This window comes from Mytilus edulis, chromosome 10 (assembly GCF_963676685.1).
Source record: "Mytilus edulis chromosome 10, xbMytEdul2.2, whole genome shotgun sequence".
Lineage (NCBI taxonomy): Eukaryota > Metazoa > Mollusca > Bivalvia > Mytilida > Mytilidae > Mytilus > Mytilus edulis.
The window spans coordinates 20,128,483-20,146,702 of NC_092353.1; positions in this window are offsets into that span (position 1 = coordinate 20,128,483).

Here is an 18,220-nt window from a genome sequence, read left to right on the forward strand (position 1 = left end):
GACATGAATTTTTATTTGTTTTACAGAAACAAGAATTTAGAAATTTTGTTAACTTGTGAAGTTTATTTAAATTTTATTGTACCACGGAAATTACCGAAGTTAGGACAACAACATCTGACGCCATGTTTCGTCTGCTACAACTTTCCATTATCAGTGAGGTCAAAACAAATTACTTGAATAATCACAGGTACTTCATTTAAAAGTCACAAAATCATAATTAACGATAACATATTTAGCGTAAACGTTCCGTCCAGCCATGGGAACACAGAAAAAAACTCTGCAAGCAATACATTTCGGATTTTTTTTTTATAATGACCATGCGGGGTAAACTCCGGTGCACTGATTGACCATGCAGGACTACTTATGTTCATCTGCCACATAATTCCACACATCAAGGAACAGTGATAATGACGTTGGTTATACTGTTGAATGTGATCACGGTAATTCATGTAGCCAATGGCGAATCCAGAACTTTTCATAAGGGGGGCACGCTGACGGGGCGCTCCAGTCATACTTCAGTGATTCCCTATATAATCAACAAAATTTTCCCCACGAAAAAGCCCCCCCCCCCCTGGATCCGCCTATGGTAGCCCACAGACTAAATCACAACTTTAATAACAAAAGTTAAAAACAAAAACAAATATTCAAATAATTCACAATCTTTTAATTCTGTACGTACTTCCTTTGGCAAACTCTCAACACATCTTTTTATTGATTATGTCAAATATCAGATATCTACCTTATAAGTCCCAGGAGAAGGAAACTGTTTTGTTTTCTCTCTCTAAGGTTAATCATAAAAGGAGACTTGAGTCTGAGGAGTACATTTAGTACTGTATACATTGATGCTCCCATATTGTCCAAATTATATTTTATGGGAAGATTATGATAACCCATGAGAATACCATGACTTTGATACATGTAGGTATATACAGGGCATGTTACTTTGAAGAATGTGGGCTACATCCTTTAAAATTCAAGCTGCAGCAGTCCCTTGTATATATTTTATGCATCAGTTTAAACCTGATCAAAACATTTTCACTCTACCAAGTACTTTATCACTATATAACTGTCACTCAGGTTCACATTTCAACCTATTTAGCAATACACACTTATGGTTACATGTATATAACATCACAGTACCAAAATTGCACTCAGTTACCAAATTGCTATTCAGCAAAAAAAACCTGCAGAAATCTTACAAGTTTTCTTTCACCATGACCATGTAAAGTTATATAATTGTCATCTTTTTAAGATGAGCAAATTAAATTTGTTACCAGCATCCTTTTCTTAAAAAAAAATAATAGTTGAAGCATGGAATAATGTCAAATTGTTTGAAATATTGGAAAAAATAAAACAAAACATCTGTTTATATTCCAGTTTTAAGGATTTGAAATTAACCATACATGTAATGATGTATGGAATTTGGGTACTGACCTCATTACAGTATCATGGATTGTTTAGAGGTAATTTCAAACCCATTTTTCTATGACTCTACATGGACTCAAAATTAAATTGGTGTAACTATATTTTAAAGAAGGATTGTCTACAAAATAAGCACAGAATAAACTTTTGCCTGGTACATAAAAAAAAAGTTGTTGAAAAAAAAATGACAATATACATGTAGGTGCAATTTGAGTATTTTCATGTTATCAACTTCACAACAGAACTACAAATTTATTTTCATGACCGAAACAAAAAAAAGGTACAAACCTAAAGGCAATAAAATGCTTCGCCATGCACAGCCTGATACAACCACAGATGTATATTTAGCATTTTAAAAACACCAATTTTTTTTATTTTCAGTTGATATCAAACATATTCTAATTTGAAAACAGGTATCAGGTGAACTCAAACATTTCTATTCAGCAGAATTCTTTAACTCCTTAATTTCATATGATAGTAAGTCCTACAAAAATATTGAAAATGTGTACATTTTTTTTTTTCTAGCTTCTCTAATGTGAAAGCGGTACCTTTTTAGTCACTATTTATGTGTTGCGTCTAAATAAGAATTGTAACACTTTGTAGTGACTGAACAGGTTAAACAAATACTTCTCTAGAAACAGAAAAAGAAGACAACTTGGAACAGCACAAGTCATGCCAGTATACATGTATGTATGAATAAAAACTCAGATCTGACAGAATAGCATGGACAATATGTTAGGTATATGTCCTTGTGAATATATAGTGAGGAAAGTTATCAATAATTTCTGCAGATAATGCAATTTTACCAAGTGTTTTGTACATTTTCTGTTGAAATTTTCACACAATAAGTGAAACATTCAAACAGGCTAAACTAAATTTGTATTACTGAAAGTTTCAAACAATGACAAGTGTTTTATTTACCAAATAACTCATGTGTTTCTGTGAGAGAAAAAAACATGTGCAATTTTGGTAATTAAAGGGAAAGAAGATCCTTTTGCAGCGCATTGGCGCATATCAATTGTGAATATATATATATACTTAGTTACCAAATATATTTTCTTTATCATGATACTCACGTCGACATTATCAAGAAGTACACATCATAGGAAAAATGCACCAATTACAGATAAAATATTTAAAACACCCTATTTTGTGTGCATCTCCTACCAAATCAGTATTTGTTGCATCTATATATACTAGACCAGTTAAATAAATGTAATTAAGTTAAATTTTGGAAGAAAAAACCCAAAATTTTGAAAAAAAAACAACCCAAAAATGTTGTTCCATAACCAAAAAATCAAGGTGCAAAAATCAATTCTAATCTTCCTTTTATGCATTGACCCTTCTAGTAAAATGTCATAGAGATCCATTCACTTATACTCAAGTTATTCTCTGGAAACTAAATGTGTCTTCTCGAAAACAACTATGACATGATTAAGCATTACTCGAAAGCAAATTTCTGACATGCTTGTATTTCCCATTTCCATTCTCAATTTTATTCTGCTGTCATATAAAAACTTGAAAAGTAAACTACATCATGTACATGTAACAAAAAAAAAATGTATGCAAGAAATGACATAAAACTGACTCTGAATACATGAGACTCACAAACTGAAGATGATCAGGAATACAAACGTTTTTTTATTCGAGTCGGATTTTTTTCACCGAAGCCTTTCAACACTATCAATTAAAAATTAAAATTATGTATTCAAAATTTAACACTAGTATTAAAGTTTATAGTAACAAATTGGCAAATATAGCCATTATCACCTAAAACACTACTGTGTACAGACTTATCTGTGCGCTTTGGGAAGTTTTAAATCTTTTTAGATATATAAAAGTTAAATTTATTTTGCATATCTCAAAGATAAAATCATTTTTGGTGAAGGTCTGGATTCAAAATATTTTTTTTGTCCTCTGCTTGAACAGATTTTTTATTCATCAATTTGGGAATCAGGATATTTTTTGAGGAAAAATACCATAACCCCTCCTGCCTTTTCAAGTTCAATGATCGTTCCCTAAACATTTTCCATCTGAAGTTATAATTTTATTTTAGACATAAACAATATGTTAATGTAGCCTAGGACATTTGTTCTGAACATGTATGAAATATTTGCCACTGGACGTTCAACAACCAACAACCAATCAATATATATAGGACATTGTTTTAGTATTTATTTAATAGTTAGCAATACAGCTTATAGGTATATCATAAATAGGTACATGTATAAAGCTGACATTTAAGGTAGCGCCTTCCTCATATTATAATACATATTTAACCTACATTTTATAGATCAACTTTATCATGTTTATTTACTGTACGTTAAAAGAAGTGAAGACAAATTGATATAACTTAAAGTTTAACAGTCAAGATTCTACTTCGACAAAATTATCTCCCCATTACGCCAGTTCATTTTCACAATCGTAGAAATGGAAGCCATTGTAGGGATGACGCGCTGCCAATTTTGTTCTTATAAACAGATTAATTTATCTACATAGCACCATTGATCACCATTACGATCCTTATATGTCAGTTGTTTTTTAAAAGACAAATGTATCTACTAGTTAATGAGCATCAGTTAATAATCTTGTCTGCATTGATTCAACTTAAAACTATTGTCTGATCGGTTGTCAGGTGGAATTTTTAAAAATTCTTAAACATTTAAATTAAATATTTCGTGGAAGGGTAGACTAAATATTTTCAGTGGTTGAAGATTATAAACCCTAGTTATCACACACAGTCAAATTTTTGTTCTCGAAGATATGCATTTTCATCATCTAACTTAAAAAACTGTCGTCAAGTACTTTTAGTAAAAACAAAATAGCTACTCGAACATACCTGCTCTGTTTTTGTGATTCATTAGATAGGTATTTCACTTGACCCATATATTTCATCTTTGCGTACCGTGATTTTTTTATGCTATCAAGTCAACCTGAAGCTTTGATATATAAAAATGATAGAATCTGAGAGTAGACGATATATCAAATACTCTTGCTTTGTATGTTTTAAAGAGTAAATTTATAATTGTGACCATGTAATTATTTTTCTAATACGTTAAATTAACCGTTATTGTAAATGCATATGACGCAACGTTAGATATTGCTACTGCCACGAAAAATAGCGCTAAGTAAATATTTGATAAGGAAATTTTCTTAAAAATGCTGAAATGAATATTTCAAATTATATATAAAAATAAAGATTGCTTCTTAAACTTTCACATTATGATAGAGAAAGAATAAAAATATATAATGTTCATAGGCTTCGGAAGACACAGATTATAAGAACAAACGTTCACTTGACTTTGTCCCATGTAACAAACTTGAAACATTAAACTCGAACAATTCACGCAACTCTTCGAAATTTGTCATGGATGTTCTATGGCGTGATATATTTCAGTACTGGTTTACATGGCCGTCTCAATATAAAATTAGCAAGGATATGTATAAATGACTGTTCCAGGGGAAATTTAGTTGGAAACTTGAAACATTTCAGTTAAAAAAATAAAATGTTGACATATAGTTTATTAAATTGTAAGCACGATCGTTTTGTACTAAGTGTAAGCTCCAAAAGTTCAAATTAATGAATGAATTGAGCTACATATTCAATTCAAAACAATAGGTTTGCAATGTCTTGCGGTAATGTCCGAGTTAAACGTTCTTGCCTTCACAAAAGATTTACTGCAAAAAACAGAGATTTGATTTCATGAAGATTATTTTTCGGCTTTGCTTACTATACCAATAAAAAGTACTTTAAAAGTTGAAATTGTTACACCAAATTGTATTAAGATTACAGGGCTACCTATAAAAATTAAGGATTAATGAAAGAGGGACGAAAGATTTCAGAGGGACAGTCAAACTCATAAATCGAAAATAAACTGACAACGCCATGGCTAAAATTAAAAAGACAAACAGACAAACAATAGTACACATAACACAACATAGAAAACTAAAGAATAAACAACACGAACCCCACCAAAAACTAGGGGTGATCTCAGGTGATCTCAGGAAGGGTAAGCAGATCCTGCTTCACATGTGGCACCCGTCGTGTTACTTATGAGATAACAAATCCGGTAAATAGTCTAATTCGGTAGGTCACATTTATGAAAGGGAAGGGGATTGTAGTTACGAAGTAAGGAACATATCCGATATCATTTGCGAAGCGGTTATTCCATAACGGTCAACCAACTCGTGATGGCGTCCGTAAAATTTTCGAAGAGATGATTTCAACTTCACCATTTGGAACTTTTGATTTAAAAGCTTGAAAATGTCTTGCAAGGTTGTCTGTTAACATTATTTGACGTCGCCACAAGCGTAATATGGGACGGCATGAACTGCATTCGCGGGTTCATTCCTCCACTTAATGTAAATGTCCTACAAACAAAACGAAATGATGCACATATTACAAAAATACACATCTATAAGACGATCAAAAAGTTAAGAAAACTTCAACTATAAGCCATTTAATTGTCTCTTGTTCCACTGCTTGAATAAAATAATATTCGGGTTTTTTATATAATGCAGCAATATTCCCCCGAAAAACACATTATTACTAGAAGAAAAATGTAATATCCTATGTAAATTATAAAATCACATTGGAACGGAATATCTCGGCATTTCTACTTGTGTGCTATACTTTGGATTAACCCAACAAGGAAAGCAGGAAAACTTGATTGTGCGCGTTTCTAATTTAACGTTATTTTCTGTTACACTAAAAAGTAGCAATATCTGACATTGCGTCATATACCTTTTAAAACTATAAGATTTATTCTAAAAAAGCTGAAATATGACTAGTGTAGTGCCAACCAGCCATTATGATATGAACCTCATGTATTATTATATCCAATTATATATTGAAATAAACTATTAATTTCCCCATAGGCGACAATGGTTGACCTTTTTTGAAATACAGACTTTAGAAAGTTGATTTTTTTTAACGAAACCTTGCTAAAATTACAGAAACGTTATTCGGACAGTTTTTTTTTGGTCCAAAAAATAAAGGTTCGCGTTGCTTTTCTTAGCGCATTTTATACTTACAACAACTGTATCTCTCATGCCTATCAATTTTGCACTTAAAAATACGTGTCTCGTCCTAGCGTTGAAAAGACATCTCATTTCCGTTAAGGCTTAGGAAAATATTTTGTTTAGCCTTTGATATAATGCAGAATGCACGAAGTCTCTAACAATGAAAAATAACGTGAGCACATCAGGAAAAGCCACACTCTTGATTCTGAATACCATGTTATGCTCATAAAACGGTTGCGCTCATATAATCTAATGGTGTATTGTAACCTGAAGGTCTTTTGTAAATTTCTTCTTCATCTAATTGAAATTTAATTTACCGAAATACTCCGATTAAAAAAAACGGAAATTGTATGGTACAAAGGAGTTATGTTTGAAATATGTGAAAATGATAATAGCATGTTATAAATTTCGTGCGTCCAAAGACTGATAATTTGTTTCGTTTTTATCGTGTATCCATATACAGAAGTGATCCAAGTGATAAGTATGATGTCTTATTTAAGTTTATCGAGTAATTGTTTTATTTGATCCCAAAACGAATTGAGAAATTTGCATATCAAAGATACCACTCTTACGATTTGGTACGCCAGTCGCGCATTTCTGTTCTTACAATACATCACTGGCGCTGAAGTTAAACTAATTTTATAATATGTCAATGCACACATTTCTTTTGAACAGCATGCTAGTGAAGAAATGCCAAGACACGGATATTGAAGAGTTAACACCTTAAATCCACTAGTTTGAGTTTGTAACCTGGATTTGTTTTCTCTCAATCGATATATCACTTTGGAATACCGGTATACTACTGTTGTCTTTATTTATCAAACATTTCAAAAGGTAGGAATGTCAAAGATTATATTTACTAGTGGATAAATACATCCGAACGAGACCAATAAAATATAACCGAACACATATGGCAACTTAAATGGAAGAACACAATCAAATTTCAATTTATTTTATTTCTTCAACATTGTACCTGAATATTAAAATCTTTTTGCCATCTGCTACCCACAGATGATCATCGTATATTGCTATTACACCGGGTGATTTAAGGTCATAGTCACAATTGTTCAAAACGAACTTTTTGGATTTCAAATTTTCATCTAAAGTATAAACGCATTTATAAGTTGTATCAGAAACTACAATAGTATTGTTTTTATCAATACACACGCCATTACACTTGAATTTAATACTCGGCGACATACCAAAGTGTCCCTGAAAACATTTTACATCAGAAGAGTCCGTCGTTTCATTGTCTTTTTCCTTCAGACTTACAAGATATATTGTAGATAATGCATTTGTTCCAACGAAATATCTACATAAAATACAAAATGACTTTTCTTTCTCATTGATATACACTGCTGAATCTGGTGTTCCCATTAGATATACAGCAGACACATTCCTCGTTGTCGACATGCTACCATCAAAACTAAAAGAGTTCAAGTGACTAAAAAATGTTCGGGAATTATCATGGTCGACGTAACTCATGTTTATTAAAACTGAATTCTCGTAGTTATTCATATAAGTAAACGGTACAATTCTTCCATCTGAAATAAGCTTTTTAACGAATAGTTCAGAATAGTTTAGCAATATGACAGATCCATCCTTGAGTACTACAAAATCATCTGCTATTGCGTAGTTAATCTTTTCAAGCACTCGATTTTTTATTTTTCTCAGTTGTCTGCTGATGATTACCCAAGCATCTTTATCTGATATTGGAATAATTTTGTCAATCTCCCCTTCTTTGTAATCGAAACTAATAGTTATTGGATAGTTTAGTATTTCATCGGACGAACTTTCTTCTTGGTTTGCTTCGCGTTCTTTTGCGATACAACTATCGATACAATCTGTCTGCACCCCGACACTTACACTAGAGTTATGTGGCTTTTTGTATATATCGATTACATCATCAGCTTTACTAATTGATTTGGCATTTGTATTGTCATCAAAAATAGTAGTGAAGTATCCCAACGTCTAATTCGGATTTTGAATAAACTTTGGCTTTTCATCCTTTGATAGTATATCTTAACATGTTGAAATACACCTTTTCATCTCAACAAGTAAATCAACTACCTGATCGTCCTTAATTGTGTCGGGGTCTACATTATTAATGTCGGAGCAGATTGTTTTCAAGCTGTCTTGGATAGTTTTGATATGTTCATTATATTCATGAAACTTTTCTTCTATTGAAGTAAGGAGTTCATCTTTTGAAGCCATTATATGCCTTATCATTTCTTCCGCTCCAGCTATTACTTGAGTCTTAATCAACAACTCAGCATCTTTGAATTCTGCTAGCTTACGTTTCAACGCTTTAGAAAAATGGTCGGCTGTTTCAATGTTATGTTCGCCATTGTCAGCTATGAATGTTTGAAATTCTTTCAGTATGTCATTTCTGGCATCCTTTAACTTACAGAAGTTATGCATGTGATGCAGGTCATCATCTTAACATTCCATGCAAATACAGTCCTTGCATTCCTTGCAGTACAGTTTGTAATCCTGATTATGAAAACTACATTTTATATTGCTGTTGTCCGCCATTTTACAACTTACGTTAAAAGGTTTTCTATAAATAGACACAGTTAGTTACATAACAAATGTTTAACCTACTTTTTATAGATATGAAAGCTAGACAGACAAATCGATATAACATAAACATGTTTTTAATTGTAAATGAATTGAAAACTGAATCGAATCGAAGAACTATACTACGATCGTGTTCATTATTTCATTCATAGAGGACAGCATATCCAGTGGGACATCTATACAATGAAGGTGCGCAATGCATGTTTACAAAGGCAAAGTAACAGCAATATATTTCAATCAAAAGCAAAATTTACTATCATTGTATTTACTAGTGACTGTCACACGATTGAAATGAATTATTGGAATACAGCTTTTAAAACTATAATAATTATTTATACATAACAACAGCTGACATGTGAATAAAGTAATTGACTGTTGTAGTGCAACCTACTAACATGACATGACCCTCATGCATTTTTGTTTTGGTTAGACATAAGAACACAAGATATCCACTTCAAGGCATTATAAGCTCTGTCTATATCCTTATCTGCGTGACGTTTAAACAGCGGTATACTACTGTTGCCTTTATTTACATTCTGACGTCAAATACGCGATTCTACAAAAGAGTTGATGTAAACCTAGCCATTCAGACTACAAGTATTCCAATCCTTTATGGGTTGATTTAATATACAAAAAAAAGTAAGCAATGCACGTGGTTGTTTATTTTTGTATCTTTGTTGAATATTTGTTTGTTTTTGTTCTGATTGAGATTGTGACAGTATGATGACTGCTGTACCCCTATTTTGACAATTTTACCTACTATGTCGGTCTCGTTCACGCATCGTTATAATGGAATTTGATGAGACTTTCATACACGTGAGCGGTTTAGCGCTATTAAACAAGGATCAATACACCATTTTCTACATTTAAAAATGTCTGTATCAAGTCAGGAATATGACAGTTGTCCTTTCGTTTGATGTGTTTTATCATTTTGATTTTGCCATCTGATTAGGGACTATCTGTTTTGAATTATCCTCGGAGTTTAGTATTTTTGTGATTATACTTTTTACAGCTAATGTAATAGCTTACCGTAAGTTTGATATTTATATTCTGGTTCTTAGTATTCCAAAGCATGCCGTAGGCAATTTAAGCATTAAGTTTTATTCTTTACTGTCCGTTCGTTTTTGTTTCTGTTCGTCAAATGTTCGTTTCTGCACTTTAAGTTAAGTTTGACTCATACAAATTTTATCAAACATGTGTACAACGCTAATAAGGACCATAATTTGCAAACATATTGCGAATTTGGGCAGTGAGTCGGAGAGATCTATACACTTACAGACAAGTTATTGTCCGGAAACTACAAACATGCTTGTTTTTGCCCCTAACTTCTAAACTGTTGGTACCAAAACCCCCAAAATCAATTCCAAACTTTCTATTGTCGTATTGAAAACTAAAATGTCATAGATAATTCACTCACTTAAACTAAAGTTATTGAACAGAAACCAAATGTGTCTTAGGACGAAGATAACGACGACGACGATATGATAGCATAATACGAATATTTTTTTTTAATAGTATAAAAAAAAATAAAAAAATATAAGAACAGTGTACTATTTATAATAGCAGGAGATCCAAACACAAAAAGTCAGGAATGAAGGGAAATTGAATATAACAAATCAGAGACATTATAGCAAATACTTTGACAAATCAAGATATGACTTGTGTTAATGATGGCCAACCAATAAGGAAGGAATTCAAAATTAATACTGATTATAGGCTTCCAAACTAGTTTTCTCAGTTCTGACACACTAAAAATCGAGAAAATAAGATCTCATCATACACATGTCTTTAAAACAAAAAGGTATGACTGTGAAGATGAAGAAACATAAAACAGATGTTAGATTTAAATAATGGCTGAAACAAAAATCCAGTTGACAGCCATTCAGTTGTACATATATCAGACATTCTCAGAAATCATTGGTAAAACATAGAAACAAAAATCCAGTTGACAGCCATTCAGTTGTACATATATCAGACATTCTCAGAAATCATTGGTAAAACATAGGAATAAATTGATCCTATTTAAGATTTTAAACCCCAAAAAATACCCAAAACCATGCTGATTGAATAGCAATGTTACAGCTGCAACAAAACATCCCAATCACTCAATAAGAATGAGAAATACATCGTAAAAACAGAGATAATTAATGCTGAAAACTTAAATAAGTCAAAAGAAGACACCCAAGACCAGTCCAGCATATTGTTGATTAAAAGTATAACACAGGCAAAAAATTCACAGAAGCCATGGTTGTAGTTTTCGTCACACTTAAGTTAGCTGAAACAAACCCGAACAGAATGACCTTTCATTTAACAAGCAGCTCATCAGAGATGAGTATCTTCCTACTTGTCGATTCTTTGATTTTTTTCAATATGTTCAATGAACTTAAACATTTCATCCCACTTTTCTTAGACTCAAAAACAACTGAACACAATGACTTCATATGTGATCAGGAGCTCAATAGTGATAGATTGTTAAGCTTGTGTACGCGTTTAGGATCTGTCAGACGCATAATTTGTTTTTTTTTCGAAACTTTGAAGTACTTAAGGGTTTATTAGCACATCAACACGTGAATATGTTTAATATGCAAATAAATGTTTGAGACAATTAATTTTGGTTCAAATCAAAGTATATGTTATATGGGATAAGCAAAGCAAGCTTGGTTGCTGAGATTGCGACTTTCATTCCAAGTTTGCCCCGGTCCTTTCAAATGTTATCTGTACACAAGAAAAATGTTTTATGTTCTAAAGTTATAAAAACTTAAATTATAAATGTATGTTTGTATGTCTTGAAAGCAAACTAAACACTTGGTGTTTTTCAACAAATTAATTTGAAGATTTTTTTTTTATTTGACTCTCAATCGAAAATTGAAAACAAATGTAGGCCAGTTTGTTGGTATACTTTTACAAACTGTTATTGACAAGTTATCCGTCGCCCGACAAACAACTGGACAAATAAAGCTTGGATTTTAACGAAATTTTATTTAACCCGAAACAAACCGACTATGCCCAAGCAAAACAAATAAAATAAAAAAAAAAACTACCAAAAGAAAAAGAAAAGATTTTTTTTACATAAAACACAATGACAAATTAGAAGGATCAGCTAAATCTGATCCACATGTGTCACCCGTTGTGTTTGAAAACGGGTGATAAGTCTAATTTTGGTATATACAGTAGTTGTCGTTCATTTATGTAATTTATACGGGTTCTCGTTTCTCGTTTTTTTTTATATAAATAAGACCGTTGGTATTCCCGTTTGAATGGTTTTACACTAGTAATTTTGGGACCCTTTATAGCTTTTTCTTCGGTGTGAGCCAAGGCTCCGTGTTAAAGGCCGTACATTGAACTATAATAGTTTACTTTATAAATTGTTATTTGGATTGAGAGTTGTCCATTGAAACTCACACCACATATTCCTATATCTATATGCAGCATATTTGCTTTTCTGGAAAGCATAACTAATAGTTGATTGGCGAATTACATGTAGAAAAGAGGGACGAAAGATACCAGAGGGACAGTCAAACTCATAAATCGAAAATAAACTGACTATGCCATGGCTAAAAATGAAAAGGACAAACAGACAAGCAATATTTCATTTGACACAACATAGAATCTGATGTTCAGTAGTTGTCGTTTGTTGATGTGGTTCATAAGTGGTTCTCGTTTTTGTCTGTTGTGTCGAAGTTCTCCTCTTATATTTGATGTGTTTTCCTCAGTCATTGTTTGTAAACCGGATTTGTTTTCTTCTCAATCGATGAATTCTAAACGGCGGTATACAACTGTTGCCTTTATTTATATAGATTAGTGGACAGTTGTCTCATTGGCAATCATACCAAATTTTCTATTTTATATAGACCGTTGGTTTTCCCGTTTGAATGGTTTTACACTAATTAGTTGTGGGACGCTTTTTAGCTTGCTGTTCGGTTCCGTGTTGAATTCTGTACTTCGACCTATAATGGTTTACTTTTACAAATTGTGACTTGGATGAAGAGTTGTCTCATTGGCACTCATTCCACATCTTTTTATATCTAGAGCTTTTTTTGTTGTCCTGAAATTAGTTATTTCGTGTTGTAATTCCGATAACCGGAAACATATATCTACTTTCCATGCAAAGTATGATAACTTGAAGTGATACAAGTAGTTTTATCCCAAGCATAAACACATAGCCGTATTTGACACAACCTTTTTCAACTTTTGATCTTCAGTGCTGTACAACTTTGTACTTTTTTTTCACTTTCGATCTTTTATATCTGGGCGTCACTGGTGAGTCTTGTGTGGACGAGGCGCGTTTTTGGCGTATTGAATTTTAAACCTGATGCCTTTTGTTATCTATTATTCATGTGTTTCTTTGTCTAATACGTTCTCCTATTTATTTGTATTGTAGTCCTGTAATATTATGTTGTCATTTCAATATTATATTTAACATTGCCATTAAAGTGCGAGATTTGGCATGCCCCAAAACCAGGTTCAACCTACCATTTTTATCTTTAAAAATGTCCTGTACCAAGTCAGGAAAATGGCCATTGTTATATTATAGTTCGTTTCTGTGTGTGTAACATTTTAACGTTGTGTTTCCGTTGTGTCGTTTGTTTTCTCTTATATTTGAGTGTGAATTCACATTACTATAAGACGTGTCACGGTACTTTTCTATCCCAAATTCATGTTTTTGGTTTTGATGTTATATTTGTTATTCTCATCGGATTTTGTCTAATGCTTAGTCCGTTTCTGTGTATGTTACATTTTAATGTTGTGTCGTTGTTCTCCTCTTATATTTAATGCGTTTTCCCTCAGTTTTGGTTTGTTACCCCAATTTGTTTTTTGTCCATAGATTTACGAGTTTTTAACAGCGGTATACTACTGTTGCCTTTATTTACCAATTGTTTATGAACCAAACTATTGATATCAAAAGTTTTAAGCGGAACAGATATTAAATGTGTTCAAAAAATTAAAACTAAACTTTTAAAAATACACACATTACTCACATATGCATTTACTCTTTCCGCTAGCCCGATATTGCCAATCAAAATAGCTGTCCATTATCAGAGAATTTGTACAATTGGATGTATAATTATTTGGTAAAGTACGTTAGTGACAATTAAAACTGTTATGAGGGAATAGTGATATCGACGCCTTGTAGTTTGAATAACGTTAAAGGCACTTTTTCTACGTTTAATTCAGTAAACCTTAACCACAGAATGGTAATGCAAAATATAAGAAATTCAAACTTTATATAACTAAATGGAACCTTATTAAACTCGTCGTAGATAAATAAGTACCTTAATGCCAATTTTGAACGGAAGAATAAAATGTTATTTAACTCATATGTTTAATATATTTCTATTTCGTCAGCATTGTACCTGAATATCACTATCTTTTTGCTATCTACTACCCACAAATGATCATTGTATATTGCAATCGGACCGGGCGATTCCAGGTTATAGTCACTGCCGCTAACAACAAACTTCTTGAATTGCATGTCTTCATTTAATGCATTAACACATCTATAAGTTGCATCAGAATACAAAATGGTATTGTTTTTATCAACACAAATGCCTTTACACACGAAATGAGACCAAGGAGAAATATCATATGAACCTTGAAAAGATTTACGATCAAAGTTTGTAGGTTTTGACTCTTTTTTCTTCTGATTGACCAAATGTATTGTAGATAAGTAATCGCTTCCTGTGTGATATCTGCATAAAATACAAAATAACATTTCTTTATCAATAATATATATATAACTGATTCTTGTGATCCATTTGGATTTAGAACAGACAAATCCCATGTTGAGGACATGATGCCATCAAAATCAAAAGAGTTCATCTTACTCAGAACTATTCGGGTATTATTGCAGTCGAAGTAACACAGGTTTATAAAAACAGATTTCTCCGCTAAACAAAGACTTCTAGGGTAGTAACTATCCATAAAAGAAAACGGTACGAGTCTTCCACCTGGTAGAAGTTTTTGATAAATCTATCATCGTGGTTTAGCACTAATACAGACCCATCCTTAAGTACTACAAAATCATCTGCCTTTGCGTATGTAGTACTTTCAAGCACCAGAGTTTTGATTTTTTTCAGTTTTTTGCTGGCGAGAACCAAAGCATCTCGATCTGATATCGGAATAATTTTACCAATCTCTCCTTCTTCTTTTTCGAAATTAATTGTAATTGCCGGATAATCCTTTTGTATTTCTTCTGACGAACTTTCTTCTTGGTTTACTTTGGGTTCATTAGCGACAAAACTATCATTATAATCTGGCTGTACTGCGACACTCACACCACATTTATGTTGCTTATTAGTAATATCGGTTTCATCAGATTTACAGTATACCTTGGCATCATTATTGTCTTTAGGCTTATTAGTGAAGTATCCCACCTTACAATTTTTATTTTGAACAAACTTTGGCTTTTCATCCTTCGATAGTTTATTTTAACATGTCGAAATACACCTTTTCATCTCCAAAAGTAAATTAACTACCTGATCGTCCATAGTGGTGTCGGGGTCTATGTTATCAACGTCTGCGTAGATTGTTTTCAAACTGTCTTGAGCAGTTTTTATATGGTCATTATATTTATAAAACTGTTTTTCTAATGAAGTAAGAAGTTCATTTTTTGAAGACATTATATGCCGTATCATTTCTTCCGCCCCAACATTAACTTTAGTCTTTATCAACAACTCAGTATCTTTGAATTCTGTCACTTACGTTTCAACGCTTTAGAAAAATGGTCAGCTGTTTCAATGTTATGTTCGCCATTGTCAGCTATGAATGTTTGTAATTCTTTCAGTATGTCATTTCTGGCATCCTTTAACTTACAGAAGCTATGCATGTGATGCAAGTCATCATCTAAACATTCCATGCAAATACAATCCTTGCATTTCTTACAATACAGTTTGTAATCATGATTATGAAAGTTGCATTTTATATTGCTGTTGTCCGCCATTTGAGTCGCCATTTTACAACTTAATACGTTTAAAGGTTTTCTATAAAATAGACGACACAGTTAATTATATAATAAATATTCAACCTTCATTTTATTGATTACCTTTGGCATGTTTATTCATTCTCTTAACATAAAAAAAAGAAGTGCATAGTTACGAATTAATTTAACTTAAACATGTGTAAACTGTAAATGAAAAACTGAATTGAATAATATTTCACTTTCCTTTAAAAAAAAAAAGCACATGTATAACGCATGTCTACAAAGATATATGAAAAAAATTACAGCAATAGATTTAAGGGGGCTCGCGGGTCTAAATCAATTTTATTTATTTAATATAGGATTTCGCTATATTTCTCTATAAATGAACTTTATCTTATACTTAATAGAAAAATGAAATAAAAAATGGGGTCACCGTTCATTTACGCTCACAATCTGCCTTCGAAAGAAGCATACATTTTTGTTAATGTCCTTTTTTTCTGTTGAACTAATAGGAGAAATAGCGGTAATATCGAAATAAAAAAAGAACTAATTTACAGAAATCGCGTAAATTTTACAATTTTTTAGTTTATGTTCGGCTTATTCGAAAACAACAATAAAAAATATAGATCACCGATGAGTTAAAAAAGATATTTCAATTTTAATGCCAAAAAAAATGGCATTTTTGCACCAAAGGGAGATAATTTGGGGCGTTTTCAATGATGTCTACATTTTAAAAGTCATCTGGTGCCAACACGAATTGATTTTTTGGGAATGATTTTTGTACCATATGATAAAGTAACAACTACTAAAGACTAAAGGTAATAAATAAAATTTGTAATGAAAAATAAATGTTTAATTTTTTTCTAAAAATCTTCTACCCGCGAGCCTCCTTAAATAAAAATAAAATAGAATTAGGCTTGATTTAATATCATTGTATATTTATTGTTGACAGTCACATGTTGGAAATAAATAAACACATAATGAATACTAGGATTGAAACTTTGTATTTACGACGAACGCGCGTTTCGTCTACAAAAGACTCATCAGTGATGCTCGAATAGAAATAAGTTAAAAAGGCCAAATAAAAGTACAAAGTTGAAGAGAATTGAACTCCCAAAAATTACTAAAAGTTTGCCAAATACAGCTAAGGTAATCTATTCCTAAGGTAGAAAAGCCTTAGTATTTCAAAAATTCAAATTTTGTAAAAGGTTATAATTATGACCATATCCTAAATATTCTAATACTTGAAATTAACCGTTATTGTAAATGCATACACCTTTTAAAACTATAATATGTATTCTAAAAAATCTGACATATGACTGGTGCAGTGCCGACCAGCCATTATGATATGACCCTCATGTATTTTGATATCCACTTGAAGGCTTTATGTAAATTTCTTCTGTATCTATTTGGAATTACCTTTACTCCGATTAAAAATTAAAAAAAAAAACCCAGAAATTCTATGGTACAATGGATTTATGTTTGAAATATTTGAAAACGATAAAAGAAGAGGGTCGAAAGGATACCAGAGGAACAATCAAATTAATGACATGTGTATATGTTCCAGACCGTATGGGTATTTGGACCGTACGCATACAGTCTGGACCGTATGCGTACTTTTTCAAAATACTCATACGGTCGGACCGTACGCGTACGGTCTGACTTATATTAAGAAGTTGGCAAAGTTAATTAGATGCATATAACAGATCAATATAACTTAATTCTCAAATTGATATAAAAATGTTTAACTGTAACTGAAAAAAAAAAACCACTTTTATATTTTATTGATTTAAAAAATTCACGCTAATTGAATCTGTTAATCTCTTGTATTTAGCATGTCGATCACTCAGTAAAATAATTAAATTATGAACACTAAAATTGAAAATATTCGAAGTAAATATAAGGTGGGAGGACAATTGTTTTAGAATATTTAGCAACTTTACGAAAAATGCAAATGCTCAGGAACACGAACTGCAAACATGTATTAAATGTCAAAAATATTAGTATGTTACTTGTGGTAGCAAGTGTAACATTGGTTGAGAGTACCAAAATAAGGATCAAGATATATACAATTAAACAAATATTTAATTTCAATTGTTCATTTGTTCATTTTATCCGTGTAATTGTAATAATATTAATTAGTAAACCTAAAAATAAAGATTGTGATTAATGTTAATTTGTTTAAATTTAACCCATATGATCTAATAACATATATAGTTAGCTGTTTAGCTCGTACTGGACCATACGCGTATACTCATACGGTCCGACCGTACGCGT